Below are 7,786 nucleotides of genomic sequence, written 5' to 3'. Positions count from 1 at the left end.
AAGGAGGGACAATGTACAACATACCATTTTATCAGTAACCTGGCAACTAACCACTAACAATTGAAATAATCCATTTGCCACAGTCAATACTAGAACAGGATTCTTCAATAATTATTCAAGTTGTTTGCCTTCTTCATTTTCTTTAGTGTGCACACAAAACTGTTGAGCAATATGCCTGTCTGAACTCGATAGCAGGGAGTACTGCGTGAGCAAGGCATTCCCTCCAGAAATCTTAATGACTCACTGAGGGGGCCTGGAGCTAATTCACGTCTTTAGCAGGATATGGAAAGTGTGTCAAGTCTGGTACGTGATGGCAAACATACTGCTTTAGGCCAGCTTCATTGCTTTTACTAGACAGTTTTAGTTCAAGCCATTTGCAAACAATGATTTTAAGATATAAAACAATCCGGATCAAAAACACTTGCCAAATTCAAGCCTGGACACTAAGCTGGCACCATTCCCAATGAGCTCAAGGAAGAATCTTGTGCACTGTGTTAAGTTACAACTCTTTGTACACATCGATGAAGCAAAAGTATAATGTTCTGAACCAAGTTTACTTTTCTGACTCATGGTATAAACTGGAAAGTACAGGTTGCATAGAGCTATGCTGTCTGAAGAAGGAAATGCTCCTTTAGTGGCTTTGTTATAAAAGGAAGTGAGGCTTCAAGTTGCTAAATTTACATAAAATCAATTTGTAAACTCAACCCAGAAGAAAAATAGGAAACTTTATTTTCTTGCTTTCTGAGTGAATACACTGGCTAGCTTTATTATAGCATTTCATTTTAAAACAAAACAAAACATTTGGAAAGGGGAGGGTGCTGTTCCTACAACTTCTCCATTGCAATTTGCATCTTTCACATCAGCTAATAAGTTGGCTGCTCCATCACCTAGCAGCTGAAAGAGAAAGAGCTTTCTGTCTCTTCTCCATCCCACCTTATGCTGCTGGTTGATGTGAAGGGGGTGTTTCTACAATCCTCCAAATCCTATCCATCTTTGTTGAGACCTCTTCCCTGTGAATGGACTGAATATAGAAAAGGAAGGCATTATATTAACATGCCAGTATCCAGTGTACAGGTCCAGATGTCTGTCCCAAGAGACAGTGGCAGATGTGGTTAATTTTCTCAGAAGGGTAGGATGATATATTTTTCTCAGAAGCAGATGTTGAGCTCTGGACCTGAATGAAGGTATTTCAAATTAACAAATCTGGATGCACATTTCAGGCAATTCACCTTAATTGTTATCAGTGTAATAGGTCATAACACGAAGCCACCATGGTAAAGCCCACAGAGATTTTGAAAATTAAAGTTACTGTACAAACGCAACGGCAAAATTTTCAAATCTTAGTAACTTAAGTCTAGATCATCCCTATTGTACAGTAATACCCACAAAAATTACCCTTGTAAGCTTCTGCCATGCACAAGTGTGTGTGTTTGTCTATCTGTCCCTCCCTCCAATGGAAAAAAGGAGTCAGAATCATAACACTGATAACCCAAAATCTGCAGGTTGCAGAGGGCCATCCATATGATGGTCCTGTTCATCTGCAGCAGCTCTGGTTTCCCTCCTTGTCACTGCAGTTCCTTCACTGCTGCAAGGAAAGCTACATTTTTAACTTGGGTACCTGCATCTTGATTGTGGATATTTGCAATTGTTAATTTTCACAACCATTTCTTCTATTCTTTTTGCAATCTTTCATTAATTACATCCAGAAAGAGATATTTAAACCATAGTAATTTCCATGCTGTTAACACTTTATTGTTTATCAGTCTATCCACGCATCTATTCTGCACTCATCTCTGTGGTATCTGAGCATCTAAGTCCTGGTGCTAATCTTCTTCATTTTCTGTTCCTATCAATAAACAGACCAAGCCAAGGCACCACACTTTTATTTTACCCCCGAGACAGCCAGATTGGTAAAATAGGTTGTGTGTTTTGAATATAAATAGTCTAAATACAAAATTGCAGTGATGGCTTTAAAGGAAGATCTGGAATGGCCCAATTCCATCAAGGGTCAAGCACTCACAAAATTAACTTAAAAGCAAATTATGCACCTTTGAAAAATCAGGCCAATGGCCAACAAGCAGAAAATGTTAGGGGCAGTTGCTTTAAACCTTCCACAACCTACACATCTGAACAGTGCTGAACACAAGACATTTGTTAAGTTACAGAAACAAATCAGAATATGGGAAATGTAGGAAAATACATTCTGGCAATGTTAGTTTCAAGCTTCTTTGGGGATTTGGGTACTATACAAAATCCTACAGTTATGGATTCTTCAAACCACTGTATTCTTCAAATACTGATGCAAAATCTCTGAATCATTTGGATGTTGTTTTAAAATAATGCAACAATACACACAGTATTAGTTTTACATTCTGCACCAAGAACAAAAAGGTATTATACTGTATGCCTAACACTACTGATTTATGCACCTACATCTGCTTTTCTAATTAATTGAACCAGAACTAATTGTTTTCTCTGGGAGAAAACTACACATACAAGATGTTATTCTCCTGAACCAGAGAAGCAGCAATTTGTATTTGTACTGGAGTGGTGTGCACCGGAACAAAAAACAGTGAGTGTTTTGTTAGACTTATGTGATGGAAGACAGAGTACACTGAGGGCTTGTCTACACTTGAAACTCTACAAGGGCACAGTTACAGCACTGCAGCTGCACCCTTGTAATGCTTCAGTGTTGACACTACCTATGCCAACAGGAGGGGTTCTCCCATCGGTGTAGGTAATCCACCTCCCGGAGAGGCAGTTGCTAGGTTGGTGGATGAATTCCGTTGGGTTGGTCTGAGTTTTTGTTTGTTTGTTTGTTTTTTTAAATATGCTAACATTAGAAACACGACTTCAGTACTCTATAGCCGGATAAAACCAAAGATTGTTGTGCAGTTTCATGCTAAAAAAGGGGTTCCGTGTCCCTCAGTGAATTGGCACAACCACCCAATCCAGCATCAATTGCTCAAACATGTGTGGAACATTTTGCTGGGACATGATTCTAGGTAACCATACGCACTCTGGCTGAGCTGTAGAGGTGGCCCTGATTAATATCCCCCCACAAGCTAATATTTGTATTGCAAAATTTGTGTTTTTCATAATCCATGGAATAAACGCAGCAAGAACATTTGCCAGGTAGTAGCTGAATATTTTTTTGATCCAATTTGCTTTTATCCTCTTGCCTGATCTTTTGAGGATGTTAAATCATGCCAAGCACTGCAGAGGGTATTTTACATATACCCGTTTGAGTTAATTTGCAAGTATTAAAGTCTCACTAACAAAGGCTAAATGCTGTGAGCTATTGACATTTCATTAATCTTCAAAGAATCTCTCACTCTGGATATGATTAATGTATGTGGCAGCAAATAATGAAAATGGTATCTATTGTGCACAGAACCATTTAGAAATCTTGAAAATCCTTTTGCATTCCCTTTGTTCCACAGTCTCTCCTCCGCCTGGCTGAGAATAAGGAAACAGTCACCGGTTATGCTATAGCTGGTTCCCACCAACACAACATTCCGATCTGCACTGAGCTGTGCATTCAAGCAAAAAAAGGAACAAACATAAACAACTCCATTCCCATCCATCTACTAGAAAGGAACTCACAGATGCTCCATTATATACCTCCCACTGGAACAGATGAGGCAGAAGATTTGTAGAAAAAAGAGGGAAGACTCAGACAAAACAGAGGGTCATTGTAATTGTTTTCATTGATAATCTGTTAACCAATGTTACACTACCGACATGCTACTTATGCTTCCCCCGCCCTCAGTTTAAAAAAAAAACAAAAAACAACACATTGTTAGCTGGCCCCGAGAATCATTCTAATTTACTTCCCTTCAGAAACGGTGCAAATATCAGATAATATTAAGTTCATTTAAAGAATGTGAGAAGAGAAAGGAAAAAAAGCATGACAAATTTATTGAATTTTAATTTTAATTATGTATATAAATAGTAACGAGAGACTGAGGAGTTTTGAGACTTGCTACTTGCAGTGTTGATCCTCCAGTAGGCTCTGCACGGGCAGACTCTTAAAGCTCTCTGGATGCTGTTGCAGGACTGAGACCTAAAACTTTCCATGCTGACAAATCCTAGGCAGTGTCCATACCAGAGTACCAGATAGTGCAAAGTTAGTCCTTCCTGAGGCAGAACACAGGTTAACTATACTTGTAATCAAAACAGATTCTTCAGTCATCTCTCTATATAGATATATATATATATAGAAAAATGTTGATCTTGTCTAAATCTTCTATGCACCTGTGTCCAAAGAAGGGGAAGAAATAAAATTAATATCATAGGCTTATTTTTTGCCACTGCTAATTTGCAATTAAAAACATACTTATTTTGGTTTGCAATTTAACCAGCAATTGCTCAAGGCATATGCTGATAAATACAGATATCTTTGTAGTGCAGTGATTTACTTATTGGTATTATAGTAGAATGCATTGTGCTAGGTGCTGTACAAAGCACACAGCAAAACCCTGCTGCAAGGAGCTCATATATAACTATAAACTATCACATAAGCCACAGAGAACTTTGCTCCTCTGGCTGGGGAATGTTCTGGTTGGGGAACATAGGAAGTGGGGAGAGCACCAACAATACATCCCAACTGGAATTCGAGTAACCAATACCTTTTTACCACTGCACAATTTTTCACACCCGTTAAATATACAGGGCCTGATTCTAATCTGATTTACACTGGTGTAAATCCAGAGTAACTGCACTAAAGTTAACAAAATTAGATAGATGAAGAACCAATAGTAAACATTAATTTTGGGGATACACCACTACCCCCTGGTTCTCCTTCTCCGGCCCCCACTTCTTCTTCCCCATCTCAGCCCAAGCCCACTGCGCAGCTCCTCCCAGCCCCCATGCTGGCCTCTCCCAGCCCTGCCCCCTCCTGCAGTCCCATCACCTCTCTCTCCTGTCTAACCAGGCTGCTGACTATCCACTTTTCGCCTCTGCCTGCTTCCTCCACACTGGCATTGCCTGCTGCCTAGGGGAAGTGAGATTGTGGGATTTGGGGGTGTCTTTGGGGCACTGAGACTCTTTTCAGAACCCACCATTTGGGAAACATTGCCAAAGGGGGTCTCCACAGCATCACTGCAAAGTCATTCTGTCCTAACAGCATAACCCAAAGACCTATCCTATAGCAAGTTCAGATGAGTGAGGGCAGGATTTTGCATAGGCCTGTGGACAGCAATTCCAGGCCCCAAGGCGGAACAGTCAATGGGTCCCCTAGAAAGGGATGTGCCTGCCTGGCTGCATTCGCCACCACTGGTACCACCCCGCGCGTACCTCGGAGCCAGGGCCGGCGGAGATTAGCCTTTTGTGGGCCCGGTGCCAAACATATTTGTGGGCCCCCACAGGAGCAATAGAACATAATGCGGGGAGGTCAGTACCTAGAGCGAGGGGCCGGCCAAGGGCAATGGGGTATGACATGGATGGGGCGGCCCTGCTCTGTCCAGCAGAGTGTGAGAGCACTGTTTACAGACTGGCAGCAACCTGATGCCCACCGGTTCACCCAGCCCTGTGCTGTCAGCATGCCCCTTCCCCTCTGGGGCAGGCCCATGCCGTACCACACAGCCCCCCCCCAACCAACCCCTGCCAACCCCTATGCCCAGCCTCCTCCGCCCACAGCCCCAGCACCCTGCACACCACCATCCCTGCCCAGCACTCCCCCTGCCCACAGCCCCACCGCAACTGCTTAGCGCCCCGACACACACAGATCTCCCCAACCCTGCACAACCCAAAGCTCTTCCCCATAGCTCCACCACTACAACTACACAGCACTCCACACAGACCCCCCCCCCCCTCCCTAGCACCCCAACACATACAGGCCGCCCCCCACCAAGCACCCCCCCCAGTGTCTAGCACTCCAAAACACACAAACCTCCCCCACTGCCCAGCACCCCCCAACCCCTCACAGCCCACCAGACCCACTCCCCCATGCCTTGCCCCCTGGCCGCATTCACCGGCCCTGCTGAGCCAGCACAGAGCAGGGATCCCCTCTCCCAGTACAGTCCTAGGGGACAGAACAACTGAAGTTCCCTACTCCCTTCTCTTCATGTGTCATTATATAATGGCTGCATCTGTAACTTTCACTCCATGCATCTGAAGAAGTGGGTTTTTTACCCATGAAAGCTTATGCCCAAATAAATCTGTTAGTCTTTAAGGTGCCGCTGGACTCCTTGTTGTTTTTTAACTGAAGCTTGGGCACAAAGAGCGGTCCCACCCCCCAGGGCCCCACCCAGCCCTACTTGCCTGGTGCTGGGGCCCGCAGCAGAGAGGAGACGTTTCCTTGCAGGGGTGGCGTGGGGCAGCCACCGACTTCCCCAGCCCACTGCTTCAGCAGAGCGGGCCCTGCGGCCCACCCGGGTAATTTAAAAGGGCCTGTGGCTCCTAGCCACCGCCCTCACTACTGCAGAGCGGCGGCCAGGGGGCCCCGGGCCCTTTTAAATCGCCCAGGCCCCTGGGCAATTGCCCCCTTTGCCCCTCCCCATCAATGGGTCTGATTTTGCCTTATTTTAGTAGCCAGATTCAAATATTAGTATTGCAAGTGACTTAAAAGGAGAATGAAATAAAAAGAAAAAAAAAGCACAATCTGACATACTTAAGCATATATCCTAAGCAGTGTAAGTAGAAAAAATGTGTCTTGTTAAAAGCTTACAGTACTGATCTCCAGCGCTGGGATTACCCAATCTAACAAAAAGCCCTGACTCAAGCAAAGTCTATGACTCTAATCTAAGCAGTGATCACAAATCACCAGCCATTCATCAGCACAGCTGACAAAAGACACAGAATTCAGCTTTCACCATCTCTCTCAGGCCAAGGACTGAGGTTTTTAAGTGGCTCAATTTATAAAAAGTTCATTGTAGCGTCTCTACAGATACTTTTCCATAAGTTAAGTGGTATTTCAAGGGCTACACTTCCCCCCTTTAACCATTCAAACATATTTAAAGAATTAAATGTTTAAAAGAGTTAAGTAAATAGATATGGTAAAATGGACACCAGACACACTTCACAAATCAGGACTTCAGACACCAGCTTGCACTAGAGATGTTGTTCAAACTTATTTGCATAGTGTGAGTCCAGTACTGGGACTGATAGATTTTGGGAACAGAGCTTTGAAAAACGTAAATGTGTAAAGTGAATGTTAAGAGTATGATTCCCCCCTCCCTTTGCTTAATTAGAAACAAATAATTTAGGTAAGTTCTCAAAAGGTGAAATAAAAACAGCTGAAAATAGGTCTATTTGTATATAAAATATCTAGTGGTACTGGAAGGAAAATTTCATGTTTCTGATTAACCTGACACTTGCAGATGCATCTTTATATACAGAAGACAATATTAATGTTTTTGTAGCATTTAGATACTTCCTAATTCACAGTGAAAAAATATTTTAATTACACATCCTCTTCCTTTGTTTTCCCTCATGCCTCTCACTCAAGCCAAACCTTTTCTCCTCTTTCTTATCATGTTTATTTCTCTTTTATGTAGCTATTTTGAAAAAGGTAAATACATTTTTATTTTCAGAGTAACAGCCGTGTTAGTCTGTATCCGCAAAAAGAAGAACAGGAGTACTTGTGGCACCTTAGAGACTAACAAATTTATTAGAGCATAAGCTTTCGTGGACTACAGCCCACTTCTTCGGATGCATATAGAATGGAACATATAATGAGGAGATATATATACACACATACAGAGAGCATAAACAGGTGGGAGTTGTCTTACCAACTCTGAGAGGCCAATTAATTAAGAGAAAAAAAACTTTTGAAGTGATAATC

General features: G+C 42.7%; 1 protein-coding gene across 3 annotated transcripts in view; it reads right to left on the bottom strand.

Annotated features, from left to right (window-relative positions):
* Positions 1-705: 705 nt before the first annotated feature.
* The window catches only part of APOO (apolipoprotein O), a 73,105-nt gene continuing 66,024 nt past the window's right edge, over positions 706-7,786 (bottom strand). Inside the window, exon 9 of one of the 3 annotated variants that reach the window (XM_034755163.1) lies at positions 706-1,021. The gene's annotated coding sequence lies outside the window, so the exon portion shown is untranslated. The other 2 variants (XM_034755155.1, XM_034755147.1) reach the window with 2 other exon arrangements.

The sequence above is a fragment of the Trachemys scripta genome, chromosome 1 (genome assembly GCF_013100865.1).
Source record: "Trachemys scripta elegans isolate TJP31775 chromosome 1, CAS_Tse_1.0, whole genome shotgun sequence".
NCBI classification, from domain to species: domain Eukaryota; kingdom Metazoa; phylum Chordata; order Testudines; family Emydidae; genus Trachemys; species Trachemys scripta.
This window is presented reverse-complemented; position numbering and strand designations above follow the sequence as displayed.